Raw genomic sequence first — 18481 nt, 5'->3', positions numbered from 1 at the left:
ATTGCCTTCGTTGTAGCTTTGTTTTTTACAAAGATATGAAAGCGGTATAACTTTTTTAAATGGCACCCTGTATTTTTTACTTGGTAATTCATTTTCTCTCCTAAAGACCTATTCAAAAATGTATCACAGTGTACCATTCACTGAAACACAACATTATTAATTACATAACACAACATTGACTTTGAGCCCGGGATCACAAACTCACCCACTTGCTCGAGTTGTCAGAAAACAAATGAAAACCAAGTAATACCATAACACAAAATTGACTTTGAGTCTCCTACACCATTATGCTGGAGAAGAACATTCAAAGGTGCTCAGAGTGGTGACCCTGGACACCGATACACTGATGCACTCGTTGAATGAAAGAATTATTTACTGCTTCCAGTGTTGCCTGCTGAAGAGAAATAGAAGCAAGCACCATACGTTCCTGAAAGTTCTCTGGAGTAGTTGGAATATTGCGACAGACAACGTCTTTAATGAGTCCCCAAAGAACAAACCCCAGAGGATTTAAATCAGGAGACCTAGCAGGCCAAGTAACTGTTCCTCCTCGACCAATCCATCTGGCAGGATACCTTCGGTTCAGAACACGACGTGCACGCAAGGCATTATGTGCTGACATCCATCGTGTCGATACCACATAAGCATTCTGGTTCTTAGCGGCACTTCATCCAGAAGAGGAGGAAGAGCTCGACTGAGGAAGGTAGCATACGCTGTGCCGTTTAGACTACCATTGATGAAATTAGGGCTAATAATTGTAGTACCAAGCATCCCACACCAGACCTTAGCTCTCCAAAGACGCTGATGTTTCACCTATCTAAGCCATCGTAGGTTATCGCTGGACCAATAATGCATGTACCTGTAATTACCTGTCCTTTGTTTGAGAAGGAACATTCATCGGTAAACAGAACATCGGAGAAGAAGTTGGGGTTGGCGAGGATTTGCTGCTGTGCCCACTGACAACTGTACACGATTCTGGAAATCATTCCCATGCAATTCTTGATGTAGGCGTACATGGTAAGGATGGAACCGGCGACATGTAAGAATACGATGTACACTGGTTTCAGGAATGTCAATCTCGTGTTCAAGCTGTCGTGTGCTCACATGTGGATTCATAGCAACGGATGCGAGAACAGTAACTTCGGCAGCTTCGTCTGTGCGAGTGCTACAACGATTGCGTTGTCGTGAGTTGAAACTTCCCTTTCTTGAAGCGTCGCAACAAGACGAGAAAACATCAGTCGAGAAGGTGCGTTCTTGTCAGGATATCGCTCTCTGTACAGTTCCGCTGCCTGCGTAGCATTTCGCCTACCTTCAACAACAACAATAAAAGAAACGTTATGTCAATGCAGTTTGTAGGAAGGACAGCCTTTACTGTATGCCTACTCTACACAACAGTATTTAAAAGGACTAAACTACTGTACTAAATGTACCCGTACATAAGAAAACAGTATTGCTATATTGTTCTGCTAACTTACATTCCCCATAGATGAGTAGCATTTCTACCTTCTCTTCGTTGGTGTACATTCTACTCCTACAACTCTTCACCTCAGGATTGTTGACGGAATGACGGGTGTGCATTCTACTTACGTTTACATTTGTCCTCTGTCAATGTCAGCACGTGGATGTGTTCCATTATACCTAGTACCTCCACTAAGCGCTGGGAGCGTCAACGTCAGTGTTGTGTTATGTAATTGGTTCAAAGGGCTCTGACAAGGGAACCTCCCCATCGCACCCCCCTCAGATTTAGTTATAAGTTGGCACAGTGGATAGGCCTTGATAAACTGAACACAGATCAATTGAGAAAACGGGAAGAAGTTGTGTGGAACTGTGAAAAAATAAGCAAAATATACAAACTGAGTAGTCCATGGGTCACATAAGCAACATCATGGACAATATGAGCACAGGAGCGCCGTGGTCCCGTGGTAGCGTGAGCAGCTGCAGAACGAGAGGTCCTTGGTTCAAGTCTCCCCTGGAGTGAAAGTTTTACTTTCTTTATTTTTGCATAGTTATTATCTGTCCGTTCGTTCATTGACGTCTATGTTCACTGTAATAAGTTTAGTGTCTGTGTTTTGCGACCGCATCGCAAAACCGTGCGATTAGTAGAAGAAAGGACGTGCCTCTCCAATGGGAACCGAAAACATTTGATCGCAAGGTCATAGGTCAACCGATTCCTCCACAGGAAAACACATCTGATATATTCTATACGACACTGGTGACGGCATGTGCGTCACATGACAGGAATATGTTGTCGACCCACCTAACTTGTACAGTTGGCGAATGGGTAAAAAGATTCTTCTACCTTGCCCGATTTAGGTTTTCTTGTGGATGTGATAATCACTCCCAAAAAAGTGATGAAAATATAAGAGTTTGTCACATAAACAGAAAAAAAATTAAACTTTTGACTCAATGGCAGAATTGAGCCAAGGACCTTTCGTTCTGCAGCTGCTCACGTTACCACGAGACCACGGCGCTCCTGCGTTGCCGTTCTCCTTGACGTTACCTATCTTCCCATGAACTACTCAGTTTGTATATTTTGCTTATTTTTTCACAGTTCCACACAACTTCTTCCTGTTTTCTCAATTGATCTGTGTTCAGTTTTTCAAGGCCTATCCACTGTGCCAACTTATAACTAAATCTGAGGGGGGTGCGATGGGGAGGTTCCCTTGTGAGCACTATGGGACTTAACAACTATGGTCATCAGTCCCCTAGAACTTAGAACTACTTAAATGTCACTAACCTAAGGACAGCACACAACACCCAGTCATCAAGGGGCAGAGAAAATCCCTGACCCCGCCGGGAATCGAACCCGGGAACCCAGGAGTGGGAAGCGAGAACGCTACCGCACGGCCACGAGCTGCGGACTGTTATGTAATTAATAATGTTATGTTTCAGTGAATGGTAATTGTGATACATTTTTGAATAGGACTTTAGGAGAGGAAATGAATTACCGAATAAAAAATACAGGTGCCATTTAAAACAGTCATACCGCTGTTCATATCTTTGAAAAAAGAAAGCTACAACGAAGGCAATCATGCCGACTGAAGTCCCCCTGACCGCTTAAGAACATTTGATTGAAACATTCTGCAATTTGCATCTGGAAAGTTATTTAGGCTGGTCAAGATAAATGGGACACCCTGTATATATAGGCTGTCGCTCAGTCAGATGCAGTCGCTTGTCCTGTTTCAGAGGAAACCTCTCAGCCCGCAAGATCCGGGCAGTCACAGAGGGTGGGCTTGTTGATAGATGGGAGCCCCAACGTTAGGAGCATTATGGGGCCCATTGGGGCATGGCTGTCAAGAAAGGGAAGAAAGCCAATGTGCATACCGGGTGGAGTCATTCCAGAAGTGGAACGGGTCCTTCCGGATGCAATGAAGAGCACAGGGTGGAGCCAGATGCAGGTGGTGGCTCACGTTGGTACCAGTGATGTGTGTCATTTTGGATAAGACGAGATTCTCTCTGGTTTCAAGCGGCTGAAAGAACTGGTACGGGCTGCTAGTCTTGCGAGATGAAAGCAGAGCTGAACATTTGCAGTACAGTCGACAGGACAGATTGCGGACCTCTGGTACAGACCCGAGTGGAGGGTCTGAATGAGAGGCTCAGACGGTTCTGCGACCGTGAAGACTGCAGATTTCTCGACTTGCGCCGTAGGATGGTTGGATTTCGGGTTCCGCTGAATAGCTCAGCACTACACGCAGGAAGCGGCTACACTGCTAGCAAGAGCCGTGTAGCGTGGACTGGGCGTTTTTTTAGGTTAGACGGTCTCGGGAAAACACAAAAAGTGTTTCAGTCACAAAGGATGCAGGCCGAACCCAGGAATAACGTAGATACAGGAAACATTGGTATAACAGTTGTAAATTGTCGTAGCTCTGTTGCGGAAGTACCAGAGCTCGAAGCGCTTGTAGAAAACGTTGATGCTGAAATCGTTATAGGCATTGAAATCTGGCTAAAGCCGGACATAAGTTCATCCGAAATTTTTGCGAAGAACCTAACGGTGTTCCGAAGGATAAGCTAAACACAGCTGGCGGAGGAGTTTTTGTTGCTGTTGGGAGTAGTTTAACTTGTCGCGAAACTGAAGTAGATAGTTCCTCTTAGTTAATATGGGCAGAGGTCATTCTTGGCAACCGGGGTAAAATAATAATTAGATCCTTTTAGCGACTTCCCAACTTTGATGATACAACTGCTGAAAGCTTCAAAGAAAGGTTGAGCTTGATTTCAAACACGTACCTGACTCATACAATTATAAATAATGGTGACTTTAATCTACCCTCGATATTTTGGCGAGAATAAGAGTTTGATTTCGGAGGTACGCATAAAGCATCATACGAAATTGTCCTAAACGTATTTCCTGAAAATTATTTCGAGCAGTTACATCATGAGCCCACAAGAATAATAAACGGTTGTGAAAACACTCTTGACGTCTTAGCAACAAATATTACTGAGTTAATAACGAGAATCGAAACAATACAGGGATTAGTGCACACTGGGTTGTCGTAGCGTGATTGAATACTGTAACCTCCAATTCCTCCAAAAGTAAACGAAAAATACACCTATTCAGAATAGCAGATAAAAATTCACTTGACGCCTTCCTGAGAGACAATCTCCAATCCTTCCAAATTAACAATGTAAATGTAGACCAGATGTGGCTTGAATTCGAAGAAATGGTATCGGCAGGAATTGAGAGATTTATACCAAATAAATTAACAAATGACGGAGAAGCTTGAAATTTAGCGTGAACTTCCATGCGAGATGCTTATCATAGTTTTCACAACGAAACTTTGTCTCGAAATCTGTTAGAAAATCCAAAGAGATTCTGGTCGTATGCGAAGTGTGCTAGCACCGAGACACAATTAATGTCTTTTCAGCGCGATAGCAGTGGAGATACCATCGAATACAGTGCTGCCAAAGCAGAGTTACTAAGCACCTTCCGAAATTCCTTCACCAAAGAAGACGAAGTAAATGTTCGAGAATTCGAATCAAGAACAGCTGCCAACATGAGTAACGTAGAAGTAGATATCCTCGGAGTAATGAAGCAACTTAAATCACTTAATAAAAGCAAGTATTCTGGTCCAGACTGTATACCAGTTAGGTTTGTTTCAGAGTATGCTGATGCAATACTTCCATAATTATCAATTATTTACAACCATTCGCTCGACGAAAGATCCGTACCCAAAGACAGTAAAGTTGAGCAGGTTACACCAATTTTCAAGAAAGGTAGTACAAGTAATCCACTAAATTACAGGCCAATATAATTAACGTCGATATGCAGTAGGTTTTTGGAACATCTATTGTGTTCGAACATTATGAATTACCTCGAAGAAAACTTTCTATTAACACACACTCAACTCGGATCTAGAAAAGATCATTCCTGTGAAACACAACTAGCTCTTTACTCGCAAGAAGTGTTGAGTGCTATTGAAAAGGGATTTCAAATTGATTCCGTATTTCTTGAATTTCGGAATGATTTTGACACTGTACCACACAAGCGGCTTTTAGTGAAATTGCATGCTTATGGAATATCGTCTCAGCTATGTGACTGGGTTAGTGACTTCCTGTCAGAGAGGTCACAGTTCGCAGTAACTGACGGCAAATCATCGAATAAAACCTGAAGTGATTTCTGACGTTTCCCAAGCTAGCGTTATAGGCCATTTGTTGTTCCTTATGTATATAAAAGATTCGGGAGACAATCTGAGCAGCAGTCTGAGGTTGTTTGCAGATCACGCTGCCCTTTATCGATAAGTAAAGTCATCAGAGGATCAAAGCAATTTGCAAAACGAGTTAGAAAAGATTTCTGTATGGTGCGAAAATTAGCAATTGACCCTAAATAACGAAAGGTGTGAGGTCATCCACATGAGAGCTAAAAGGAATCCGTTAAATTAGGTTACACGATAAATAAGTCAAATCTAGTTAAAAGCAATCCGTTAAACTTCGGTTACACAATAAATCAAATCTAATGGCCGTAAATCATACTAAATACCTAGGAATTACAATTAAGAACAACTTAAATTGGAAGGAACACTTGGAAAATGATGTGGGGAAGGCTAACCAAAGACTGAGTTTTATTGGCAGGACACTTAGAAAATGTAACAAACCTTGTAGGAGACACTTACACTACGCTTGTCCGTCCTCTTTTAGAATACTGCTGCGCGGTGTGGGACCCTTAACAGATAGGACTGACGGAGTACATCGAAAAACTTCAAAGAAGGGTAGCACGTTTTGCATTATCGCGAAATATGGGAGAGAGTGTCACAGAAATGACAGAGGATTTGGGGTGGCCATCATTAAAAGAAAGGCGGTTTTCATTACGACGGAATCTTCTCACGAAATTCCAATCACCAACTTTCTCCTCCGAATGCGAAAATATTTTGTTGACAACGAGCTACATAGGCAGAAACAATCACCACGATAAAATAAGGCAAATCAGAGCTCGTACGAAAAGACATAGGTGTTCATTCTTCCCGCGCGCTATACGAGATTGGAATAATAGAGAATTGTGAAGGTGGTTCGACGAATCCTCTGCCAGGAACGTAAATGTGATTTGCAGAGTATCCATGTAGATGTAGATGTTGATTGAAAAGTAGCTGTACATATTTCGTGTGTGTGTACTGTATCGATCAAAATAAAAGTAAAATGTTAAATTGTATAGGTTGATGAGTAAATGAAGACATGATGAGTAAATGAACACATTTCACAGGTATAATGGATGGAGAAAAGTAAGAGTAAAATGTTAAATAAACTTTTGTCTGAAACTGTTTTATTTCCCAGTTATGATATGTCATTTGTTGTAGACAATACTTATCGGAATCGTACAGGCTTTTGGGTGTGTTGTGTTCGCCTCCACATTGCTTAGTCGATGGTGGCCCAGCACATTTCTGTCAGGAGTCAAGAGAGCATCTTAAAGTTGCTTATCACAATAAGTGGGGCCGTCTCAAGGAATTCATGCAAGCCGTCGCAAATGAAAATGTAACACAAAATTCAACAGCTAACTGAAAGCAGCTGCGTAGCTGTGCAGATGGAGATGAATGGAGCCTGCAACATTCTGAGATCGGTAAGAAGTCGAGCACGTCTCTGTCTTCGTCTTCATGGATATTACTTAGAACACTTGCTTGGGTAAACTTGCAGTTCGTAATTGAATTGCCAGTTCATTCACGTCGTTTTTTTTTTTTCTTACGAGAAATAATTACGTGTTGTTTGTGTTTCCGTTGTCATCCCTACTGTGCTGCATGACTCTGAAACGACGCATTTTCAGACCAAACTTTATTTAATGTCTTGCTCTTATTTTGTATATTGGGACATACATTACACCCACGAAATGTGTACAGTTGCTGAAACCGACTAACTGCAGGGGTGGATTTCTGGCTGGAAGTGGAACAAAAAAGATCCAATGAACAAATGCACGATAATGCATCGTTGCCACGTTAGATGGCGCTGACCACTGACAGTTCCTCTGATCACGTGCCATTTGTTCCATGTGTGCTCCAATCTGTGTGACTGACTCAACGTACTGCAAGCAGCAGAATGTTCCGGTATTCATGACGGGAACAAACCTAGATGGTGTTTGAGTATGACAAAGCAGATGGAAATGGTCGATAGGCATCACGGCTATAGGAAAACAAGTACCCTCACAGACACCAACCACATCACACAACACTTCAAGCCTTTTTTTGGGCATTTGTATGACCATGGGTTCTTTCAGAGAGACGAACGTGCAGCAGACGGTGGACGGTGCGTACATCAGCTTTGGAGAACTGGGTACTACAGTATATTGAGATGACCCTAGGACAAACTCCAGGCAAATGGCCCTCCAACATGGTGGTAGCAGAAGTACAATTACGTGTATGCAGCATGAGAACTGCTACAACCCTTATCATCTACAACGAGTGCAAGGATTATCAGCGGGTTGCCTTCTACAGGAAGGATTTTGCCGATGGTTTTTGCACCAGAGCATCACATTTATGTGATATCTGTCGTCAGTCTTATTTACCGACGAAGCAACACATGCCTTTCATCCCACGGACGTCACTTTCAACGTCTGTTGTGACGTGGATGTGATGCAGCTCTGTACTGTGTTCCTGGACGATTTGTTATCATTGCAGGCACACCGTCTGATACGCCCGCTAAACCCGCTTGGCAGAACAGGTAATTAGGATTGTGGAAAGGACCAAATAAGGTTGGGGTCAGTTTCACATTCTAATTGTAATATACTGCAAATTAAAAACACTTTCACAACCAAAGCGGCACATAGCCGGACCTTTACCGAATGCAACTCTTTCACAGCTGAAAGTCTCCAAACAAGAAATCTTAACCAATCAACACGATAAAAATCCAATGAATGCAGCAATAAAATAATTTAAAAAACATCACAGCAAAGTAGATAGAACAAACACATGCAAGGTGCAATACCAATGGCTGAAGGCCACAATTAAGTATCAAAATTTTAAAATATATTACCATAATCTTTTAAAGACAGAAGGCCGAAATGTTTAAGCTTGAAAGATAAATTGAAGAATTAATATTGCGAATTTTTAAGAAAATAAAAAATAACCATAAGCATTAAATTTTAAGCGGCTGAAAACAAATAATTAAACACCATTGGCACTCAGAAGCCTCCAGGAAGGTTGGTCTGCCCTCGTTCACTTAGGCGAGACAGGTGGTGAGCCCAACTACTCTTGATCCATCGGAATCCAACCAGGGGACAGCCACGGACCGACCGAGACAACGACTTGTTTCCCATCAATCAGTACATGAGAACTCAAACCGGAAAGGTTACAAACGCGAGAACCCACAATGGAGTATGTATAAGCTGTCAAAATTACACACCATGTTGGACAGCGACAATAGGTGAGGAAAGGACGCTGCCTGAAACTACGCTAGTGGCCAGGGCAGGTAACCGGAACACTAACGGCCACTAGGCCGAAACTTCCGATGGTACACTTGAATTTGAAACACGGTAATATAGTTAACTCCACTGAAAAGAACACTGCCTGAATTCACGTCAGTGCCCAGGGCAGGCAACCAGAACACTAGCGGCCACAAGACAGAAAATTCCACTGGTGCACTCAAATTGTAGTCAACCAAAATAGTTAATCGCACCCGATGGTGGCTAAATTTCAACAGTAGAAACACTCGGTTTTGTTCACAGGGAAACCTCCCCAACAGCAAACCACCGAAACGAACCACCACAACGTGAATGGACGTGGCCTGAGTACTTGAAACCACTACTCAACTTTGACGTCCTGGGTCGGTGAACCACGAAGCTCGTAGCGATCGTACAGCTCCACACACGCTCCGACACTGCACAGGGGCTGCCAGCGGACGCAGAGATAACTTCCCTCGTCCGCAGCAATTGACCGACTGCCTGCAGACCCCCTAGCCGGAAACCATCTGCACCAAACCAAAGATGGTAAACGGCGCAAATATCGATACACGTCACTGCTGCCACACGTATAAGGAAGACCAACCACGGCGTAACCGCAACAAGGGCGGGAAACCAAACACAGATAGACAGCGAAGTTCACGAAAATGCATAGTGGGGAGTGAGCACGGCTCATTGTGCACTTCCTGACACGTGTTGATGGGACCTTTATTTCTCCATTTCCACTCAGAAATCCATACCGCAAAACTGAGAATGATTGAAAAGGCTGTAAAGGGAGATGGGAAGTCCATGGAAGTAACACTAATAAAATAGAGGGGTAGACAACATCCATACTACCATTTGCATTAGGCTACAGTGGGAGAATAGAATCTCGCCTCATAAACGAGCAGGTGATCCTCGATTATCAAGAGAAAGCAGGCACTGCCTGACTTGGCAGTGCTGTGGTTGCACGAAGGTTGGGGGCCTCTCATTGCCCGTCGCTGCCCGTTGCTGGAGACTGCGCAGCGTCTGCCAGCAGTTGTCAGCGCGCCGACCACATCCGAGTAATCGTTCGGCCCCACTTGTACGATAATCACCCGCGTAGCAGCAGAAGGTTGATTTAATCGAATTGGCTTCAAGCAAATAAGCAACTAATATTACTTTTAAAACAACAACAATAAAATACTTACCAAGCCAGTGGAAGTCTCTCGCTAAGCTAAATACAGGATAAATGGAACTGCGCCCTCTTAATTTGTGCTGTATCTATAGTCATTAGTTTTTCCAGCGAAATTTAAAGTTACTTTCAGGGAATGAAGTTAATTCTGAAATACGCAAATTAGTTAAGCCTCTGTTACGATATACAAGAATCAGCAGTTACTTTGGCAGAAAATTTAACTGGAACTTCTCACCACCAAACAAACAAATTGGCAGTAAATAATTAATTAATTTTCATATTCTTACGACAATACACTGACAAACAGGTGTCCTGCAAGTTTTAATTATTGCAGGTTATTACTCAAGATAGTCATACTTTGTGAAAGAAATGTCACTGCGTGAATCCTGTATAATATTATATCTGTCGCTTTACGGCCTTACGATGTTGTACCTGTGTGGACGACGAAGAATGTAGCCGACGACAATGGTGAGCTGCCGCTGTTGCTGCTGATGCTGTTGCTGCTGCTGGATGAGATCCCCGAGTCGTCTCCAGAGTCACGAATAGTAATGGGACAGAAAGTCGTTAGAACTGCAGCTTCCTCCGCCTGTTCACTCCCACCGTGCTCTCAATTCTCGCGGGTTAACGAATTTGATGAGCATACACTGGTGCGACCATACGAGGGGCGTTTGAAAAGTCCGTGCAAAAATAAAAACTACTTACGTGTTTGGGGTAAACCATTTTTATTTCGTGACATAGTTTCCTTTTAGAATTATACAGTTCGTCCAACGCTGTTCTAATTTGTTGATCCCTTCCGAATAACAGGTATTGTCCAACTCTGCAAAATAGCTAATAGTTGCTGCAATCACCTTCTCGTTTGAATAAAATCTTTGTCCCGCCAGTCATTTCTTCAAATTGGGGAACCAATAGCAGTCCGAGAGAACCATGTCTGGAGAATAGGGGGATGTGAAATGAGTTGGAATACTATTTCCATTAATTTTGCGACCACAACTGCTGAGGTGTTTTGCTGGTGCATTTTCGTGATGGAAAACGACATTTTTGCGATCCTATCGCCGGCGTTTTTGTCGCAGCTCGGTTTTCAAACGGTCCAATAACGATGAATAATATGCACCTGTAATAGTTTTACTCTTTTCCAGATAGTCGATGAGAATTATGCCTTGCAGTAGCCATAACCTTTCCGGTCGAAGGACTGGTCTTCGCCTTTTTTGGTGCAGATTTTCCCTTGGTAACCCATTGTTTAGATTGTTGTTTGGTCTCAGGAGTATAGTAATGTATCCATGTTTCATCCACAGTGACGAAACGACGCTGAAAGTCCTGCGGATACTTCCTGAACAGCTGCAAACCAACCTTGCCACTTCACAAGATTCAGTTTTTGGTCAAGCGTGAGCAATCGCTTAACCCATCTTGCAGATAGCTTTCTCATGTCCAAATGTTTATACAAAATATTACGTATCCACTCATTCGAGATGCCCACAGCACTAGATATCTCAAGTACCTTAACACTTCTGTCACCCATCATCATAACATGGATTTTATCAATGATTTCTGTAGTCGTAACCTCCACAGGGGGTCCAGAACGTCCAGCATCACTTCTGCCCATTTGACCACACCGAAAATTTTGAAACCGCCTATAAACTGTTCTAATCTAAGGTGCAGAGTCACCGTAATGTTTATCATGCTTCTTTTTAGTATCCTGAGGCGTTTTGCCTTTCATAAAGTAATGTTTAATCACCACACGAAATTCTTCTTCTTCCATTTTCTGACAATCACTCGACTTCTTTGATTCACACGAATGCCAAACACAAAGAAATAAACCAATATAACTGAAACTTGGTGTGCGTTCTTTCCAAAGATCCTACTAACTAAACATGACCTTGATACGCGCCGGTGGTGCATCCTATCGGACTTTGCACGGACTTTTCAAACGCTCCTCGTAGCTGCACGCCGCAGCTGCGGAAGCGCCCAGCAAATACTTCACTCTTTCATCACTCAAGCATCTCTGCTTCCTCCCTGCTCGCAGTGTGACAGAGACTCTCCGTCCGCAAAGATAAACAGCGGAGCAGCTATTGAAATTTCGTCGTTGCTATTGGCACATTAAAATAAATTTCCTTTGGCTCTTACCTATCGATTTACATTATACACTCCTGGAAATGGAAAAAAGAACACATTGACACCGGCGTGTCAGACCCACCATACTTGCTCCGGACACTGCGAGAGGGCTGTACAAGCAATGATCACACGCACGGCACAGCGGACACACCAGGAACCGCGGTGTTGGCCGTCGAATGGCGCTAGCTGCGCAGCATTTGTGCACCGCCGCCGTCAGTGTCAGCCAGTTTGCCGTGGCATACGGAGCTCCATCGCAGGCTTTAACACTGGTAGCATGCCGCGACAGCGTGGACGTGAACCGTATGTGCAGTTGACGGACTTTGAGCGAGGGCGTATAGTGGGCATGCGGGAGGCCGGGTGGACGTACCGCCGAATTGCTCAACACGTGGGGCGTGAGGTCTCCACAGTACATCGATGTTGTCGCCAGTGGTCGGCGGAAGGTGCACGTGCCCGTCGACCTGGGACCGGACCGCAGCGACGCACGGATGCACGCCAAGACCGTAGGATCCTACGCAGTGCCGTAGGGGACCGCACCGCCACTTCCCAGCAAATTAGGGACACTGTTGCTCCTGGGGTATCGGCGAGGACCATTCGCAACCGTCTCCATGAAGCTGGGCTACGGTCCCGCACACCGTTAGGCCGTCTTCCGCTCACGGCCCAACATCGTGCAGCCCGCCTCCAGTGGTGTCGCGACAGGCGTGAATGGAGGGACGAATGGAGACGTGTCGTCTTCAGCGATGAGAGTCGCTTCTGCCTTGGTGCCAATGACGGTCGTATGCGTGTTTGGCGCCGTGCAGGTGAGCGCCACAATCAGGACTGCATACGACCGAGGCACACAGGGCCAACACCCGGCATCATGGTGTGGGGAGCGATCTCCTACACTGGCCGTACACCACTGGTGATCGTCGAGGGGACACTGAATAGTGCACGGTACATCCAAACCGTCATCGAACCCATCGTTCTACCATTCCTAGACCGGCAAGGGAACTTGCTGTTCCAACAGGACAATGCACGTCCGCATGTATCCCGTGCCACCCAACGTGCTCTAGAAGGTGTAAGTCAACTACCCTGGCCAGCAAGATCTCCGGATCTGTCCTCCATTGAGCATGTTTGGGACTGGATGAAGCGTCGTCTCACGCGGTCTGCACGTCCAGCACGAACGCTGGTCCAACTGAGGCGCCAGGTGGAAATGGCATGGCAAGCCGTTCCACAGGACTACATGCAGCATCTATACGATCGTCTCCATGGGAGAATAGCAGCCTGCATTGCTGCGAAAGGTGGATATACACTGTACTAGTGCCGACATTGTGCATGCTCTGTTGCCTGTGTGTATGTGCCTGTGGTTCTGTCAGTGTGATCATGTGATGTATCTGACCCCAGGAATGTGTCAATAAAGTTTCCCCTTCCTGGGACAATGAATTCACGGTGTTCTTATTTCAGTTTCCAGGAGTGTAATTTCAATATGTTATGTACAGACAGAAATAAATACGTCCATAACATATTAATTATAGTTTCTGCAATAAAGCTTAATATTCACAATTTGGAGTACAGTAAAAGTTATAATTGATATCAAATGCTAAAAAAAATTCGTGTGGTGCAGAAAGTATTTTATCTGCATCCTGTGTTATGGAATCACCAACGCGCGATTTTAGAAATACATAACGAAAACACACGTTCCGTCAAATAGTGCACACGACTCCTGTACCCCAATATGTCTGTCACCAACTACCCGTTTCAACGAAACTGTGGCCGCTCTACGAAATTATTTAACATACTGCGCAACATAATTAAAGGATTACTTTTTGGAAAGTCCATAACTGTCTCCAATTCAACCATACGAGTTTGAAATTTGGCTCAAAGGTGCCTACAATCTGCTTTTGCAATGGGGCAAAAGCGTGGCGTCCTATGACGTCACCTTCGAGCTCGACGACCTTCAAACACCAAGATGTCGACAATGTAGAAAAAAGACCAGAGTTCCGAATTGCATTTGACGTTTAAAGTGGGTTAATGACGTCATATTAGCACCACATTTCACCAAAATTCTGCGCAGTGCCACCGTCCACATGTCACACATCAGGCAGGTCGTTCCAGCTTGTGTTAACTACATTTCCCTCTTCTTTTGCCACTTCTGCAATGGAGGTCATAGCTGCAACACTCAGGGTTGGAGCCACGCGGTATTCTTACGGGCGGTCAAGGAAAATATGTCAGACACGTCGCTTCTCAAAATCTAAACGAAAAGGGGTCAGGGGACGGGATAATGAGCGTCAGTGAAACCACCACTTTCCTTCGGACACTGATTTTCAGACGTTTCGCCGTAGAAAATGACAGTTCGCAGTGCGTTGAGCAATAGGAAGATATTGTTGACAACCTTTCGTGTTGTTAACAACTGCTGGGTCATTTAACCCTTCTCGACGGACATCACGAGGTTGATGCTCCACTGAAAGTGTTCTCACCCCTTTGGAGTGCAGTGCGTCCGTAATTTTTTATCTGGAGTACAGCATGAAACCACTAGGGACCGTTCAAAACCATTCGACGAAATTCGAACGTGATCTGAATCAACAAAGTGTCCTTATGCTTTCCTTTTTCAGTGTGATCACAGAGGGGTGGCCGGCCAGGGTGGCCGAGCGATTCTAGGCGCTACAGTCTGGAACTGCGTGACCGCTACGGTCGCAGGTTCGAATTCTGCCTCGGGCATGGATGTGTGTGATGTCCTTAGGTTAGTTAGGTTTAAGTAGTTTTGAGTGCTATGGGACTGATGACGTCAGAAGTTAAGTCCCATAGTGCTCAGAGCCATTTGAACCATTTTTAACAGAGGGGTGCCACATCGACACATGCGAGAATAAAACGGGAAACGGTCGGTCTAAGACTCCTCGGCCTCCCTCCCCCACTGTTCAACAACACCGTTGGTAGCATCCACCCATGTTTATTCAGCATTTTAAAAATGAGACTTTAGAAAGAAAACCTGCGAAGTACTCCTAGGCGCATACAGGCAGGAAATTGGCCTCAGAGGTGTGAAAAGTGATTGCCTACCAATTGTTACCTCGCACCACTTCTCAACTTTTCTCTGTGAAGGCACATCTTTTTATTCACAATAAACTAGGGCGAGTGACATCGAGGGTTTTGCTGAACTGTGTGGAGGGGGGCTGCAGGATTGCTCTTAAAGGGACCCTTTGCTATTTTGTTCACGTATGTGTCAGATTCATTCTCCTCATTGAAGACACCACACGAGAGCGTAGAATAGGAGAACTGAGACAGCATAAGGACCCTTTTCTGCTTCACCTCACATTCAGATTTCGTCGCGTGGTTTCGAATGGTTTCTAGCGGATCCACCCTGCACCCGAGCAAAATTAGCGGTCGTGGTGCATTAAAAAGGGATACGATGACTTTCAGTAGTGATGCAGCATCGTGATGTTCATCGAGCAGGGTTCAATCATGCAGGAGATGCCAACAGTGCCAACGGTTGTCAACAACGTCTTCCAGCAACTCACCGCACTGTCAACAGTCGTTTGCGACTGCGAAGTGTGGGGAACCAACGTTAGAAAGGAAGTGGTGGTTTCATTGAAACCCTTTGGTCCACACCCTGAGGCCTTTTCGGTGAAATTCTGAGCGGCAGTGTGTGTGAATACTTCCCTTGGCGACCCATCAGAAAACCGCGTGACTTCGACGTTGGGTGTCGCCTTTCTGACCTCTGCCGCAGAGGCGCCAAAAGAAGGCGTGAAATGTGGAAAATAGGGCAAGTGGGTCCTTCTTATCGTGTAACGCATTCATGGTAGCCACTGGGCAAAAATATTGCGAAAATTGGATCCAACATGTCATCATTGATCCACTTTACACGTCACACGAACTTATGAGTTCTGGCCTTTCCTCCACGTACGCCGACACCTTTCAGTTTGAAGCGTCTTTGAGCCTAAGGGTGACGTAGCAAGACGGCACATTTTTTCCCCATTACAAAGGAAGGCTATCTGGGTCTTTGTGCCACATTTCAAACTTATGCGTTTTAACGACAGACAGTTACGGAGTTTCGAAAAAAAAAAGGTCCCTTAATTGTGTTGCGTAGCGTATTTAGGCGTGGTCCTACACAGTTTTAATCCGCCATGAAGTTTGATAGGCAGATATTAAAGCGAATATTAAACCTCATATTAAGTAATTTCTTCTGAGGAACTGCTGTTTAGGGAGTGATTACGTGGGTAATATTTTCTAGCTGATTTATGAAAAGACCATTTCCTCCCGGCATAAAAAAGAAGTTTTTTTTACGTACAGATGCAGCAAGCAACAGTAGAGCGGATGGCGGACTCGTACTTCGAGAAGTTGTTCATCAAATTCTTTGGTATTGCACTCAGAAATGTAGCGAGAGAGCTAAGACTGCCAGCCGTAATCTATTTTCTACATTTATGTGATCTTTCTTCAAGGTAGACCACGGAGCCATTAAACGCATCTTGCAGTATAATAAACAATCATTTAACTTGCAATATATATATATATATATATATATATATATATATATATATATATATATATATATATATATATAGTGTTACAAAAAGGTACGGCCAAACTTTTAGGAAACATTCCTCACACACAAATAAAGAAAAGATGTTATGTGGACATGTGTCGGGAAACGCTTAATTTCCATGTTAGAGATCATTTTAGTTTCGGCAGTATGTACTGTACGTCCTCGATTCACCGCCAGTTGGCCCAATTGAAGGAAGGTAATGTTGACTTCGGTGCTTGTGTTGACATGCGACTCATTGCTCTACAGTACTAGCATCAAGCACATCAGTACGTAGCATCAACAGGTTAGTGTTCATCACGAACGTGGTTTTGCAGTCAGTGCAATGTTTACAAATGCGAAGTTGGCAGATGCCCATTTGATGTATGGATTAGCACGGGGCAATAGCCGTGGCGCGGTACGTTTGTCTCGAGGCAGATTTCCAGAACGAAGGTGTCCCGACAGGAAGACGTTCGAAGCAATTGATCGGCGTCTTAGGGAGCACGGAACATTCCAGCCTACGACTCGCGACTGGGAAAGACCTAGAACGACGAGGACACCTGCAATGGACGAGGCAATTCTTCGTGCAGTTGACGATAACCCTAATGTCAGCGTCAGAGAAGTTGCTGCTGTACAAGGTAACGTTGACCACGTCACTGTATGGAGAGTGCTACGGGAGAACCAGTTGTTTCCATACCATGTACAGCTTGTGCAGGCACTATCAGCAGCTGATTGGCCTCCACGGGTACACTTCTGCGAATGGTTCATCCAACAATGTGTCAATCCTCATTTCAGTGTAAATGTTCTCGTTACGGATGAGGCTTCATTCCAACGTGATCAAATTGTAAATTCTCACAATCAACATGTGTGGGCTGATGAGAATCCGCACGCAATTGTGCAATCACGTCATCAACACAGATTTTCTGTGAACGTTTGGGCAGACATTGTTGTTGATGTCTTGATTGGGCCCCAAGTTCTTCCACCTACGCTCAATGGAGCACGTTATCATGATTTCATACGGGTTACTCTACCTGTGCTGCTAGAACATGTGCCTTTACAAGTACGACACAACATGTGGTTCATGCACGATGGAGCTCCTGCACATTTCAGTCGAAGTGTTCGTACGTTTCTCAACAACAGATTAGGTGACCGATGGATTGGTAGAGGCGGACCAATTCAATGGCCTCCACGCTCTCCTGACCTCAACCCTCTTGACTTTCATTTATGGGGGCATATGAAAGCTCTTGTCTACGCAACCCCGGTACCAAATGGAGAGACTCTTCGTGCTCGTATTGTGGACGGCTGTGATACAATACGCCATTCTCCAGGGCTGCATCAGCGCATCAGGGATTCCATGCGACGGAGGGTGGATGCATGTATCCTCGCTAACAGAGGACATTTTGAACATTTCCTGTAATAAAGTGTTTGAAGTAACGCTGGTACGTTCTGTTGCTGTGTGTTTCCATTCCATGATTAATGTGATTTGAAGAGAAGTAATAAAATGAGCCCTAACATGGAAAGTTAGCGTTTCCGGACACATGTCCACATAACATATTTTCTTTCTTTGTGTGTGAGGAATGTTTCCTGAAAGTTTGGCCGTACCTTTTTGTAACACCCTGTATATATATCCGGGAAATTCTTACGAAGAAGGTAACTTTGGTAATGATTTCCTACTGAGTAAACTTCCTGTTGCAAACGTAGCACAATATACCTAGTGCTGTTTTGACTTCGCCCGATAATTTAACGGAATTTGATACTAAAAACTACACCAGCAGTGAACAGAGGTTCACAATTTATTTTTCTACGTTGCTCGCTGTTGAGTCTGTGTTCTATTTTTTTTAGAACTGATCCAACAAACCTA

Source organism: Schistocerca nitens, chromosome 7 (assembly GCF_023898315.1).
Source record: "Schistocerca nitens isolate TAMUIC-IGC-003100 chromosome 7, iqSchNite1.1, whole genome shotgun sequence".
NCBI classification, from domain to species: Eukaryota; Metazoa; Arthropoda; class Insecta; order Orthoptera; family Acrididae; genus Schistocerca; species Schistocerca nitens.
Note: the sequence above shows the minus strand (reverse complement) of the source record.